Source organism: Syngnathus floridae, chromosome 10 (genome assembly GCF_059516105.1).
Source record: "Syngnathus floridae isolate MCC-2025c chromosome 10, RoL_Sflo_1.0, whole genome shotgun sequence".
NCBI classification, from domain to species: Eukaryota; Metazoa; Chordata; class Actinopteri; order Syngnathiformes; family Syngnathidae; genus Syngnathus; species Syngnathus floridae.
The window spans coordinates 234,431-250,026 of NC_142422.1; the positions used below are offsets into that span (position 1 = coordinate 234,431).

Sequence of the window (15,596 nt, forward strand, 5' to 3'; positions counted from 1 at the left end):
ATTCAAACAACATTTGCCCATACCCTACCACAATCTTTGATTTCATTTTGCTCGCTGATGATTCTCTCTCTCTCTCTCTCTCTCTCTCTCGCTCTCTCTCTCTCGCCCTCTGTTTGGGATCTCCAATAATTTATTGTGACTCATGCGACGCAGTTGCGGTGGCTTGCTAGTTATGTGACTGTTTATCTCATGTGTACAGCGCGGTGGGCCACAAATGGGAGTGTTGCAAAAATAAGAATTGATAGCAGCAAATCATATTCCAGACAAAAGTCAGCAGGGATAGAGTCAACCATCAACATCCATTTTTGCACCCAATCCAAATGTCAAGAAGAATGGGCTATCGGCGCAAACATCCCTGGAACAGGCACGCACGCACGCACGCACGCACGCGCACGCTGGAACGCTCCAAAATACCTTTGGACTTTACTGCAGGTATGTAACGTTCAGATTTAAGCAGCACGTTTTGTCTTCCGCCTCGTGGTGACTTTCGTTGTCCCGTTCACCGAGGAATGCTCATTCCCGTTTGCTCTCATTCAAGGTGCTTTTATTTTGGAGCTGTGGACTTCCCTTTTCTGTAAGCAAGCATTTGGCCTGCTTCCCGCCTTGGGCCAGCCTTCTGCGCATGTCTGCACATGTGGATCTTTTAAGACAGCAACTTTTGGAGATGCGACAGCTTTGAAAGTCCGCAACTTGGCTACCAGACTTTTGAGGACAGGGCTTCTAGTCTTCATCTCATGTGGTGTGTGTGTGTGTGTGTGTGTGTGTGTGTGTGTGTGTGTGTGCGTGCGCTTCAATGCATCCTTTGTCACACACAAAGTGATTGGCTGGCTCCATGGGAATTTTCGCAGAACACACTAAGAGCACACTAGCGGATGGATATCCGTGCAGGGGCCATCCATCGGGGCCTATCGTACTAGTCAAGCAAAGAAGAGGCCTTGGCTAGAGCAGATCAGATATTCATTCCACTCGTATGGAGTTACACAGGTGAAGCTAAGCCAAATAAATAGCAGCTTTCTTTAGTTTTGGAAAACTTGCAATTGTTGTTTTGACAGACACATTTGTGATGAATGGTCTTGGACAAATGAGTCCATTGATTTAGGTGATAGAGTTCATGACTTTCTGCTCCTAGAATGTTGTTTGGAGCTTTTTTTGTTTGTTGAAGAAAGGTATCGATAATTGCCATCAATCGTCCGCTTCCTGGCTGCCTGGCTGCCTGGCTGCCTGGCTGCCTGGCTGCCTGGCTGCCTGCCTGCCTGCCTGCCTGCCTGCCTGCCTGCCTGCCTGCTTGGCTCAGTCAACAGCTGGTATGCAGGAAAGCTGTGAGATTCATTCATTAGACAAGCTCATGCACTACATCATTACTGTCAACAGCTGCTGAGCAGGCCATTGGAGCACCCAAATAACATCATTATGGCAAGGATTCTTCAACAATGTGCCCCCCCCCCACACACACACACACACTTTCAGTCCTCTCCCCTCAACAACTTCTTGCCCTGGTCCCACCACCCGCACCATAGGCCCACCACCTTTCTTCACACTACCGAGGTGGCCTTTGACCTTCGGGGACGTGTCAGGGAGAAGTCAGGGGGAGCGCCTGTCAGTCGACGCTGGCTCAGGGGGGTAAGAGAGAGCCGGGTAATGAGTGAGAAGCGTGCGTCAACCTCTGTTTATGTGCGCCTTTAAGGGGAGGGTTTTTTTCTTCTCATTCGCCAATTATTGTTTGGAGTTTACAGTATGTGTGCGTCTATACGCCATGTACGTAAAGCGGTGCCGATGTATGCCTTTGGAGGCGAGATACAGCTCATTTGGGGGTGAAAGTGTGTGACCCTCTCGTTAATCACCGCTGTCAAAGTGGACGAGTCGGTTTGAGATAGAATTTGCTCTCAGCTCGTAAATCAGAAGCTGCACGCACGCACGCACGCACGCACGCACGCACGCACGCACGCACGCACGCACTCCACCCATTGTCTTCGCTCGCTTGGGACCGACATGCAATATTCGGTGTCATGCGTGCGTGTTGGCAGTGTTTGTATGCTGGAGGCAGAGCCCTCGTTTGGCATCCCGAAACATCCACGGCCAGTTCACCTGGCGAGTGCCGGTGCTTGCGTTGTGCGCCAAATGCTACGTGGGTTGACGCTTGAACCCGCGTCCATCATTCAATCCGCTTCCCAGCCGGTGCGTTGTCTCAAAGGCTATTGACGATGTTTACGTGCGTCAATATTGGGTCGAAGGTACGCATTTGGCTTTGTGAGACAATAAGCCGCTTAGGCGCCTGAACGACAGACAAAGCAGCAACAGAAAGTCACTGTACGTATGTGCCTGTTTGCCAATTGAAAGAAAAGGTAGCACCGTTTGGACCACGCACGCGACTTACGGCAACTGAACGGATGCGGAATCGAGCTTTCTTTGTCCGGCTGGGGATGTTACTGAGGTCCAGGGGTCAAAGCCAATCAGGTTGTTAACTTACTTACTTAGTCATTTCCCAAGGGAGATGGGAGAAAGTTAGCAGATCAGATTCTGCCCTTGGAAACAAAAACAATACATTCCCCTTTTTCTTCACCTCAGTAGGTGCTGAGAAGTTCAAATGTTGCCTTTGAAAGGGACAACATCAGTATGATTCTAGTTTGTTTGTTTGTTTGTTTGTCTGTCTGTCTGTCTGTCTGTCTGTTTGGTGGCATCAAATCCAGGTTCAGCTCATTCTCAGCCAATTCAAGTTGCCCCAATGTTTGTTTTATTTCCGAGGACATGCAAAGCACTCAGCCAGAAGAGTCAAGCGTCCATCCCCCTGAAATCCTAGCTGGCCATTAAACTAATGGGCCCAGCTGCTGCTATCATTTGCTTCACAGGCAACATTGGATGGAGCGTTTTGGTGTCGCCGCTCGGCTTCACAGATCATTCAATTCTTCGGAATGGCCGAGCGTCACGTAAACACGATCGAACCGAGGTGTCGCTCGCTGTTATGGCTTTTTTCCCAAAGCCATTTCCCATGTTTGAATCGATAAACTGCTCGACACGCAGCGACACTGTTAGAACTCGTAGGACGTTTGCCGCTTCCCGCTTGCAGCCCCAATGTTTTGCTCTCGCTACTTTCTCCTCGTGAGAAAGGGCAGGTTAACTGCAGCTTTTTACACTCAAAACCATTTACTGTGTTTATTCATGGTTAGCAGGCCACATGCACACACACACACACACACACACACACACACACACACACACTGACTTCAGGTGCTAGGAGATGGTTTACTCCCACTCTCTCATTCCGTGTGTTTGTTTGAACAGGAGGAGGCAGGGAGGGTGGTCATGGGCTGGGGGGGGGGGGGGATCCCATCCTCAATTACTGGGGAAGAGCTTTTTTACGAGCCTTTCTGGCTACGCACGCAGAGACGCAATGTGAGTGTGAACTAATGAATTTGGAGAAGTCTTTACGGACTCATTTACAAGCGACTCCCCATGTTGGCTGGAGCTGATACGCTGCAAGTTGCCCCTCCATCATTTTATGGAGCATGGCAACTTTCTCAAGCGCGCATGTAGTTTGCGCGTTGCAATCGATCGACCGCCTTTGACATGCCATCAGCAGCAGAAACGAACTCGCTGAAGTACTTGAAATACCTGAAGATCGCACACGGTCTTGCACCCATCGTTGTTGGTGTGTGTGTGTGTGTGTGTGTGTGTGAGACAGCCCCACTCGGCGGCTGAGCTGTAGCACAAGGAGTTTCAAAATGCAACAATGACCATCTTCAAAGGACTATTTCCATTCAGTGATTTGGACAATGATTCCAAGGCTTTTATGCACACGGTTGTCATGGTATTTATTGATATCCGCCACAAATATCTGTCACGGCACACCGCAACTTTGACGCGCTCTGTGCTGGTCTAAAGTCTCGTCTACTTTCAGCCAGCAAATTGTTGTGGTGTGCTAAAACAAAAAGGTCTTTGGGGCCCCCAGCATTGCACGGCACAGTCTGCCAAGAATGGTCAACTCCACTTGCCCTGGCATGAAAATGATGATGCGCCAGCCAGTTTTGACGCCACGCTCGCAGCACACAAAGTCGAGCCCTGAAGGGGAAAAGCCGAGTAAAATGCTGATGGTTCTTTCGTTTTTTTTTGTGGTCATTGTGACCCATTGTGCGTCTTGTGGGTTTAGCCCTTGAAATTGATAACAGATAAGAAATAGCTCAATAACATAGGCACCTTTTTACTTTCCAAAAACAATACATTTGAATCCGTTTGCAGTGGTTACTTTCTCATTTGAAAGCGATCACATTCAAGGCACTTAAGAAGATGTTTCACACACTGCATCCATAAAAAGGCATTCGGAGTAATATTGGGCGAACATGCTGGTCTCCGAGGGTGGGCTCCGCTCTGCTCTACTTTGCGGTGTCAGGTGGGCAGCACTAAGTGTATTCAATGACTGCAGCGCAAGTTTACAAGCCTAGTCAACTGCTCCAGACATCCTCCCAAAACATACACAGGGTGCTTGTCAAACAGACGTCATGCTGTATACGTACTATGTGCTGCTGTTTCCTATGCGCAACGGCAACTGGCAGGCCCACAGAGCCAGCCACAAAACAGCAAGACATTGACTATGAGAGATCCTTTACGCCTATCTGATTAGGCTGCGCTGCGCAAAACAGCAAGACGTTGACATCGTTTACGCCGCGCTGCCTGCCTGCCTGCCTGCCTGCCTGCCTGCCTGCCTGCCTGCCTGCCTGCCTGCCTGCCTGCCTGCCTGCCTGCCTGCCTGCCTGCCTGCCTGCCTGCCTGCCTGCCTGCCTGCCTGCCTGCCTGCCTGCCTGCCTGCCTGCCTGCCTGCCTGCCTGCCTGCCTGCCTGCCTGGGGGGGACATCCACACGTGGTGGAAGATACTGTGGCAATAGTGCCTACAAAACCTTGCACTTTCTATACTGCAGCTATTTCAAATGGGTTTGACGCTCCAAAATATGCCTGAGACTAGAGACTAGCCTCTGGGAGCTGTGGAGCAGAAAAAAAAAAAAAAGAAAAGTGATCTCAGTGAACCCTTGTACATACTTGCAATAAAATGCTGCACATCAGGATGATACTAAATTCCTGTACACTTCATATGTCGTCAGGATGAAAAATGGTGTGTTGTGTGTACGTCGTACCACGGGGGAGAGTCTTACCGAAAATTCCTGCAAGGAAAGAAAGAAAGAAAGAAGAAAAAAAAATCTGCAGGTTTGATTTGACTTTTTCTCAGGCAGGGCAACATTGCACTGGGAGGAACTGCTCCATCATTGAGTTAAATGAGGTCAAAGGAGTCAGCAGCCTTGGTCACATTTGGCAACATGAACACGATGACGGACGGGAAAGTGACACACACACACACACAAGTTGTGAATGTGCTTTGGTGACCACACATTTGGCCCAGGCACTTTCCACCAGGTCTTGGCAAGACTTTCCTGTTTTCGTGCACAAACTGGCCATGTTATGAAATCGAATCTCCTATTTCTAAACACGTTTGATCCTAATTGAGATGCTTTTCAGACTACCGAACCGCAAGCGCTGTGCTCCAAGGTGAACATGTCAATATGATGCTCTCGCCTTTGTGTGTGAATGCGTTTGTTCTTGTCACCCAAAAAGAAAGTCCATTTTTCAACAATACATTTTCTGCTATACCGTGGACCAAGTTGGCCCGCCAATCATGAAAGTCTGCGTGTAGTTGAAGCCCGTTTAACTCCATTGATGGGGCATTCTATAGCTTTTATCATAATCACCCAGTCGGTTGGTCATCCAAAAATCGGCATCGGCCTCCGAAACCTCCATAACGGTGTGGCCCTCATTGGATGAGCGCATTCGCTGACCCCCCACCCCTCCGCCCCACTCTCTCCAATCACCGTAAAATGTGCTTTCGGCCTTGCGTTTGAGATCATCGCTGTCCAAATTGCACATTAACATGACCATCTATTTCTCGATTGGCTCGAAGCGTAACATGATATCTTTCAGCGTGTCGCAATGGTAATACTATGTGCCGTGCTATGAGGATGTGTCGAAATGCAACGTGATGAAGATCAACAATGATTTCTATCAATGGCTTAGCCAAGAGTCCATCCAATATTAAAGTGCCATTTTAGGGTGCAAGAATTTCCATGTTTCCTGCCCATTTTAGGTGTTCCTTGGGCAACACTTTTCCTCCGTTAGTGTGGTTTCTCAGTGTCTTGGAAATATCACGGGTGAATTCATAGTTTGGCTAAATCCAGGATCTGCAATCGGGTGGGTCTAAAAAAGCCTTGGATCTCAGGGCTGCTTTATAAAAAAAGGACATTTCTTCTTCTGCTTTTTCTTCTTGATGCCAACGCGGAGAGGGACGCACAGGACGTCTTTTCATTGACATCGTACGTGAATGAATGTACGTATTTTGAAACTGTGAGTGGATATCAGCCCTGCTCGCTGTATTCAATGTGCCAGTGACCTTTGGGCTGGGCTGATACCGTCCTATTTCTTTGCACGTTTAGAAACACGCTAGCTTGACTTGGAGTTGAGAAGAGGAAAAAAAACAACAACAAAAAAATCTGGAGGGCAAAGGAATGCGAGAGGAGTCTGCAGCTGGCAAAGAACCTTTGAAAGTCCCAGCCGTCCGTCTGTGACCATACAAGGCGCTGATGACAAGGCCGAGATGGCATTTGCTGATAGGGGCTGCTCATCAGCACCTTGATTTCAAGGTGCACAGGTGGGCCGGCCGGCCGGCCGGCCGGGGGAGAGACAAGTGTGTGCAAATAGGCAGAGCCATTGTAAAGTCAATGCTCTTTCTGTCTGACCTATCTGGACATTTTATGCCACCAATCAAATTGTCGACAAAAAGTCATACAGGTGATTGGAAAACGACACATGAGTGATCAAAGGCTCACGAAAATACAGAGAAACACATTCGACAAAACCCAGTAGGCATCACGCATGGCATTGGACACTTGATGGACGGGTGAGACTTGGGTGCGCATCCTGCGGACCTCTGTCTTTGTTCAGCCGCAGTACGACATCTTCTGACCTCAGACCATTTCGTCCCTTGTTTGTCATCATGAAATAGCACCGAGGTATACTAAGCTCTGACGTTGACACAGGTGGAGGTCACTTTGGGTCCGAATGCTGACAAGGTCCAAATAAAGCCTCACTGCCTCACTTGCTCGGGGTGGGCCCAAATCGGATTCCCAGACTGTGACAGTAGGACTGTGTAGCAGGAAGAAACAACAATAGGAATTGCGCTTCACGCACTACATATATGCCAGCCGAACAAAATTGTGACTTTTTCTCGCCATGACTTGATGAAATCCACAAATGCAGCAGCAGCAGCAGCAGCAGCAGCAGCAGCAGCAGCAGCAGCAGCAGCAGCAGCAGCAGCAGCAGCAGCAGCAGCAGCAGCAGCAGCAGCAGCAGCAGCAGCAGCAGCAGCAGCAGCGCCGCTGACGGACATCTTTGTTTCCTGCCCGCTCCACTTTCTCTTGCTCTTTCTCTCTAAAAAGAGGTTTTTAAACAAGTGGTTCTCTCACACGGCCAACATCTAATAAAGCCCAAAGATAAACATGTCCGGACCTGTGTCTACGGCAGAGTTGATTTCATCGCTAACAGCAGCACTGGCCAACTCCGTCCGTCTGCCTGAAAACAAACCTGCTGTTTTTCACATCGGAGCTACACGGACGGACGGCTGTTACTTTAGCGCCTCAGGAAAATGTCTGTTCTTATCAAATATCACCACTGCATCACCAAGTAATAGTAAGTAGTACAGTATCAAGTGAGGCCCAAAAAAGTGGAAAGAAATAAAGAATCCTCAAAAAAAAGAAAAGGAGGAGGCAGTGAAAGCAATATAACTGTCACCATCTCCACTTCAGTGTCCTTGATGTCGTAATCGTGAGGAATTTCGTTTGTCTTTGTTGGAATGGATTTTAGCACAGTGCATAAAGTGCAGGTGTTCCATGTCTTCCCAAGCAGTTTAAAAGCGTTCAGTTGAAGTAAAAGTTCATCATTTGAAGAAAAACATGAGCTGGTGAGCTTCATCACGTCTGACAGTTAACTACTGCAGACATCTGGCTCCTTCTTCATTGAAAGACACACAAATCAATCGATCTTTGGACTATGACATGATTGGGGCTTTGTGAATGAATGCATGTTTGAGGCGATTTTGGCAACCTTTACTCCAAAATGAAGGACTGTTCATTGGAAAAAAGTGAACAAGCACTTGAAGTCTGTACTGTACTTTATACTTGTGGTGCAAATGACTGGCGCTGATCATTCTGCCAGTAGGTGGGCAGATTAGGAGACATAGTTGTGGAAACGCAAATCCACGGAGAGCCTTGGTGATGTCCAGGGTAGAGTTAAGTATGTCACGGCGGTCACATTCCCACTCCCTTCCCTTCCCGTCCTTGCCACTTTCTCATTGCCCCTCTCAGTGTGAAACACATAGTTGTTGTGGAGCCACGCGGTGCCGCGGGACCAACCGGCTTTTGTTGCCAAAGCCCCACGTCCAATTTTAATCATCCGGCTCCTTCCACTATTGGCTTTTATCTAATTAAATCTGCACTCGGTGGGTCCTGGCCTATGGAAACGGACGGCATTGTGGGCTCTCTGGACAAGCAAAACAAATGGAGAGCCCAGCATGTAGAGATTAGAAGCAGACCTTCCATGCGGCTTTATTGTGCGCTGTGGGAGAAAAAACACAGCCAGCCAGAAAATGTGCAGGACGACCGATGGACCCAAAGCAGGTGGGGGGGGGTAGAATGTGGAGCATGAGCCAAGAGATGAGAGAGCATAGAGACAACACGTGATGGGCCCTGTGCTAAAATAATGCAATGTGCCTAGTTCATATCCAGCTGTGTAAACACGCAGATGTGTTAAATGAAGCACAAGTGGATGAGGGCGGGCGGGCAGGCGGGCAGGCGGGCGGGCGGGCGGGCGGGCGGGCAAGCAGGCAGCCACGCAGGCAGCCACGCAGGCAGCCACGCAGGCAGGCAGGCAGGCAGGAAGCCGGCTGGGCGGGCATCTTCGAAGCAAACAAATAAACACGCACGCTAACCTCCTAACCTGACTGAACACATGCATGCATGCATGCAGACTGCGCCAACAACTACTAGCAGCTACACACAGACACACACACATGCGCTGTGTTGCGCACGTGTAACTAGATCAGGCGTGACGGTGATTTCTGCGCTCGTCTTTCTCTTGGAGCATTACCTGCCAAAACAATCGTTCTCTGTCAAGAATAAGATGCATTGAACACGGTCATATATGGATGGCAAAATGGATTCCAATGAATGGATTTGCAATTGTGACCGATAAGTAATCATCTTATCTAGCCTTTATAATGAATATTCTTAATTGTCAAAAAGAATATTGTCTCAAAACAGAGCAATCCCTGTCAGAATGGCCTTTTGCCACATTTGGCTGATCAGAAAGTCCAGGATTCACTTGACGAATCATAGCCAAATGCAACTTTGCAAAAAGATGGAAATGCGCTGAGATCTATTTCAGCAACATAATATTGCCACGACTCGTCCCTGGTTGTTTGATTATCTGTAAGTTGTCATGGTTTCTGTCTGTGTCCTCGCCCCTCCCTTCCTGTGTCAACTCACAATCAATGTACTGATCACAGTCACCTGGCTCTCTCTCGTTACCTGGCTGGTATTTAAGTCCTGTCTGCGTGTCACTCCGCGGCCGGTAGGGCCGTTGTTGTGGTTGTGTTCATGTCTTCAGGTCTTTTTGTTTCACGTCCCGGTGTTGGTTTTGTGAGTAAGTTATGTCACTTTACCGAGTTTGCTTTTGTCAATTAACCCTAGTCCAAGCTGCACTTGGTCGCCCTGCTCCTTTTCCATTGCGTTCCTGACAAATATGTGAAATCTCCTCCATAGGGTGCCTCCTTTGGACATAGGCTGAGAAGCGCCATCATCCGGGAGTGGAGCCGCTCGCTGCTCAAATGCAGAGAGAAATGAATACGTTCATGCATCTCTGATAGAAATTCCTAGATACACTGCAAACAATCCCCGAGGGAGGGCCCATTCAATCATTCGATATTCCGAGACGATCTGCCCGTGCCTGTGTAAACAATAGAAGCAGAACTATGCAAGCGTGGCCCTCGCTGGCTGGCTGGCTGGCTGGCTGGCTGGCTGGCTGGCTGGCCGGCAAATGTGCGCTGCATTACGCTCTGTTATGATTACATGTTGTCAAAATCAGGCTACCGCAGTGCCTCACATCTTACATTCATTTGGTTTTGAAATAAATATCAAAATCTTGACTTGAAGAAGAGACTCACATTGTCTTAACTCATGGGAAGCTCATTGAACAAAACCATGTGAGTGAGCTGCATCCGACAGAATCGTGCACCGAAGACAGCTTTGTATTGATATGTTGACTTCCATGAGGTCCTATTCATTTGCTTTGTAAAAGGATTCTTTGACCTCACACTACTTGTGCCAGTGTCTGGTTTTGCTCCCTAAGGCTAAAGGATCATGTTTTAGCGGCAAGCTCGGGGTTCATCAAGTAGACTGACCGACCGACTGATATTGTTGTGCTCTTGCCAAAACTTCCACGCAGAGTAAAGGCTTCCAAAAGGCGAGCAGTTCAACCGTATGTGGTGGAGTTGTTGTTTTGATCCATTTCTTTGGTGAGCCACAGTGCCAAGTCTGGTTAGTTTCACCCAGCTGCTCAGGCTTGTGCCAATTTGTCTCTTTTTCAGCTCCTTGCATTGAAGAGCTGTATCTCAGGCAGAAAGTGAAGCTCACGCAGATGAATGGTGATGCTCTCAAGCACAATTATGAATTCCAGCGGCTGGCTCATGATTTACTGCCACCTCCCCTGCAGTCTCTCGGAGCACTTACAAGACACATCATTTGTTCGAGACAAATATATGTCTTCCCTGAAAGCAACTCTTTTAACCCTCCTGAAACGAGAGAGAGAGAGAGAGGGTGATTTGTGCCTTTCAAGGGGAGCTGTCACTCTAGTCTCAACGATACTGCCCTCTACTGGTCAAGAGACTCCAGGTAACAACAGAAGCCTCACTCTCGGGTCGTGTGAATCCGATAGAGTTTTGGGGCAGAATAAACGACATTAACAATAGCATCCCCATATACAATTGCATTCGAATGATAGTGGAAAGATGGAGAGCAGCGGACGTGCGGCGAGGAGGCCGAGCCTTCAGCTGAGCGTGGCTGGCGCCTCCTTTTCGGATAGGCCACGGAGGTAGGGAGGTGGCAAACCGTAAGTCAAATGAAACCTTGCCAATTCCAACAAACAATTCAGCTGGCATCCAGCCTCTCGGAAGGCGGGCTCTTTACATGGGCGAGCGACGGAACGGAACGGAACGGAACGGAGCGGTGCACCTCTGAACTGCGAGGCGTACGTGCTTACTAGTACACCCGCCACCTTGCCCCAGAGGGCTTTCTCCAAAGTTCTCTGGACACCTGCGCACACAGAAATCAGCCTGCATGTGCCAGATGTCAAATTGAGCTTCAAAAAAAGATGTGGTGGAGATTTACTTGCACTTGCACACTTTCCACATTTCAACACTTTGCGAGGGAAAATGTCTGAAGCGCGTCCAAGGACTGCTAATGATTTGGATGGAAAGAAAAAAACAAACAGCTTTCCCGGTGTGCCTGCGTGATAGCCATTTGGGTGCAATTTGAAGCTATTAATAGTTCGTTTTTGTAATGGGGGGTCATCCCAGGGCTTTGGGATATTTCACCAGCAGCAGCTGCTCCAAAGCCCAGCTCAGTCTGGCATGAGCGATAACAATCTGCTTCAAGAAATAAAAGGTCATTTCTTTGGTGAAGAGCGTTCGTTGGCTACGTTGGCGCTGACTTGATGGGGATGGCGAGGGATGTTGTCGGAGTTCAACCCTGAGCCGCTAAAGAGGGACACGTTGATGAAAAGAAAAGAAGCGAGCTCTTTTGCATTTTTGGGTGCCAAGCCCGCTGGTAGCAAGTGTTGCATTCTTGTCAGGGTTGCTTCAAGGTCATAAATGTTTTCCAAACGCTCGCTAGACGTTCGTCAGCCTGTACTTTTCTTGTCTCAAAGGGGAAAAAAATGGTTCGAATGGCTCGAAGCAGTCCAATCTCCAATCGATTGCCAACTGTGCAAGGCTTGCTGATGACATTGAAGTGAAAAAAATGCCAGAGGGTTGAAGTTCTTGTGAGGCTCAGATTCCTCAGCGCTCGCCCCACAATTAATTCAAAAGTATATTTCTTTAGGGGCCAACGTGATTATGCTTGTAGAAATTCTTTGCTGGCAGCAATTGGACGCCATGCCAGCCAGCCAGTAGGCCGGCCAGCAGGCCAGCCAGCCAGCAGGCCAGCCAGCCAGCAGGCCAGCCAGCAGGCCAGCCAGCCGGCAGGCCAGCCAGCAGGCCAGCCAGCCGGCAGGCCAGCCAGCAGGCCAGCCAGCCAGCTAGCCACCATCCTGGCTATGCATAGCAATCGTAGATGCAAAAGTGCATGTCAACTTGACAAGTCAAACATGTACGTGATGTTAAATCTTGAGATTTGGAATGCTCCAAATGTTCATTTTGGCTGTATTGCTTAAGTGGCTGAAAGTGCTTTGGGTCAGCTCCGCTCAGCTCTGTGCATGTTCAGCTTCTAGACTGCTTGTACATGTGATACATGTCAGTGTGGAAAGCAGAGAAGATGCCAAGTTCCAGTAAGCCACATGTTCTACATAGAGAGTGAGAACAAAAGCCACAGGAACCACATTAGAAGCAGATCTAATCAATTCCCTTCAGCTATTTCTCTCATCTATCTGAAGGCCGTTGATTTTCTGCACCAAAATGTAGTGGATTGTCCAAGCACCTGACGCTGTGTTCATGTGTGTGCGTGTGTGTGTGTGTGTGCGTGTGTGTGTGTGTGCGTGCGTGTGCGTGTGCGTGTGCGTGTGTGTGTGTGTGTGTGTACTCCATCTAGCCTGGCTTTCCATAGCAGTAGCACACTGTACTACTGTGATGCCAAGTGAGCATAAAAAAAAAGCCCACGTTCGATTCCCTCACTCGTGATTGAGGACTTGAAAGAGCGTGCAGTCTTCTGCTTCGGTGGAGGAGGAGGAGGAAAGACCATCGAGCCTGGAAACACTTGTGCTTTACATTATGGTTGGCTCCACCGACACTAATAATGTGCTTCTTGTGATCACAGAATGAAGCTAGGCCACTTTGTGAAAAGCATACTGTACTGTAGATGGAACATTTCACCACTCAATGGTTGCAATTTGATTTCACAATCAATGGGCACATCGATGTCTTGCCCTGAACTCCCTGAACAATGTTCACGGAATGATGCTTCTTTGGTGGTTTCCAAGATTGGGATGGTCGCTGGCTGTGTCGGAAGCCCTGAGCGGAGAACGGCCATCCGTATCCCTTTGCTCTCCGCTCTTCTCTGCTTTGAAGAAAGGCCATTTATTGATTACAAGGAAAGCTTCTGGAAGTGTAGTTTGCCGGCTTGGTTTGCGATAGCGGCAGCTCGGTTGGCAGCAGCTGCTCGGACTCTTTCCTATGTAGTAATGCAAGTTAACAAACAGCGATGGTTGTAAAATGAACATCTACAGAATGGCTCCAAAAGAACTTGATTTACACGATGTTCTTTTTTGGCCCCGTTTGCATTCCTTCATGTCGTGAGCGATCGAGCCAGCTACTGCATTTCAAAAGCGTCGAGTCGATAACTGCTCTTTCGGAGAGTTGTCAAGTCATTTACGGCTCGGCCTTAACACATTTTTCCACTTTCTGCTTTGCGGCGGTGGTGGTGGTGGTGGCGGAGGCGGCGGCTAGAGCCTCTGAAAGGCGATCAAAGACTGTTCATAGACCATTAAGCGGGAAAAGTTGCCATCATGCGCTTGCCAGTTTTAACACCCTCCCTATAATGGCTGGCATATTTGCGTTCAAGCGGAATAAATGGAGCCAACCTTTTGGAGTGTGAACGTGCAGCATTTTGGTGTGGTGACGTTTCATCTTTTTCGACAGGAGTGCAGGATGTCCTCAAAGACAGGATTGATTTAGAAAAATGGCAAATTATTGATCAGCCACTAGGAATAGCTATAGCACACATCCGTCCGTCCGTCCGTCGCCCCCCCCCCATTTATCATGTTTGGCCGTGTCAAGACAAAAACAGAAAGCGTTGCGCTTCCAACTACGTTAGGCACACAAAAATGGAGCAATTTGTACTTTTCCTCCAACTCAACAAGGTTGAGTTTTTTACCCCTCAATTTTCGCTTTGTTTTTTTGGTTTTGTTTTCTCCCGTGCGGCGAATAAACACACATTCGTACTTGACGCCTTGAATCTTTCCACAAGTCTCGTCGGATTGTCTGCCATCAAGTTGCATGCGTGCGCTGACAGTTTGGGAGCTCCGCTTTCTCTTTATTCTCCCCAAAGTAGTAGGTACGTTTTGCTTGGCATTGCAAGCGAGGGAGGGAGGGAGCAGACACATTTTATGCAAGTAAGTTGGAGAGAACAGAGACAAAGTGAAAGCAAAAGTGGAGAAAAAAATAAGCAAGCATTTGCGCTGGCACCAAGAGCAGTACCATGTTGCGCACCATCCAAACTAAACTAAGCATTGCAAAAAGAAATGGCAACTGTTCTTTTTTCCTCAGGTGAACCGTGTCTGACCAAGAATAAATCTCCCTTAACTACACGTCTCGAACAACACAGCTGCAATAGCAAAAGGCAGCCGGTCCATTCCTGGTGCGTCCAGGTCCGTTCCAGGTCCAGGCCCGGGCCCGGGCCCAGCCAAGGGTGTCAAGAGAGCTGACCCTCACACAGAGCAAATAAAAGTGATTTAGTGCCGCTTCACCGCTTGCACCACACTTTATAAAACTGTCCCGGACAGAGTTATGACACCAGCTAACGCATCCGTAGACACACATTCGCACAACAAACACACATGCAGACACACACACTCGCACACACTCGCACACGTGCGCTCACACACGCAAGAGTCCTGACTCAAAGATCCATTGATAAAAGAAGAGGCTGAACAGGAATTTGATTGCTTGCTAAGATATTTTCACATGACAACGTGTCCTAGTAAGGCAAAGAAAGTGATGCTCATGAAATGATTGAGGACATTCGACAGCCTACAATTATTTCGAGATAACAGTGTACTTTTGTGTAAATGTCATCTGTTGTTCGTGTGAATGTTCAGTAAGTACAACAAGTTTGTTCTTTGTTTTTTTTGTGTGCCCAAACTACAAATGGGTAGGCTGCTGGCCAGATTCAACTTTTAAGTGACTAAGGTGATAATGAGCAGCAAACAAAATGGATCCAGGCTTGGGGTCAAAAGTGGGCCTGTCTTGTCATCAGGATCCAGTTTTTCCTAGTTTGATGCATTCATCATGTTAAAAAGTGAGCTTGACACTTTGCAAACTATGTTTGTCAATTTCATTCAACAACTTGTTGTTCTCTAAGTTGGCCATTTCCGTACATCTCCTGTCAGCCTCCAGGTTAAGATCAAGCAATAAGGACAGCGGCAGCAGCAGCAGCAGCAGCATTTGCTGCCGGCGCGCGTGGCCCGTAAAAGGCTGCAATCGGCCGGCGCACATCCGCTTCCCAAGCTCTCTTCACGTGTTACCAGTTGAGCGTAGCCAGAGCGTTATACGACATTTTATCCAGCAATGCCGAGATGAA

The 15,596-nt window shown here is 48.4% G+C and overlaps 1 long non-coding RNA gene across 1 annotated transcript; it reads left to right on the forward strand.

Annotated features, from left to right (window-relative positions):
* Nucleotides 1-9,606: 9,606 nt before the first annotated feature.
* On the forward strand, nt 9,607-10,243 carry LOC148391490 (uncharacterized). Its single transcript, XR_015860942.1, has 2 exons — nt 9,607-9,732; nt 9,852-10,243. It is a non-coding gene; the product is annotated as an uncharacterized LOC148391490 (long non-coding RNA).
* Nucleotides 10,244-15,596: the final 5,353 nt, after the last annotated feature.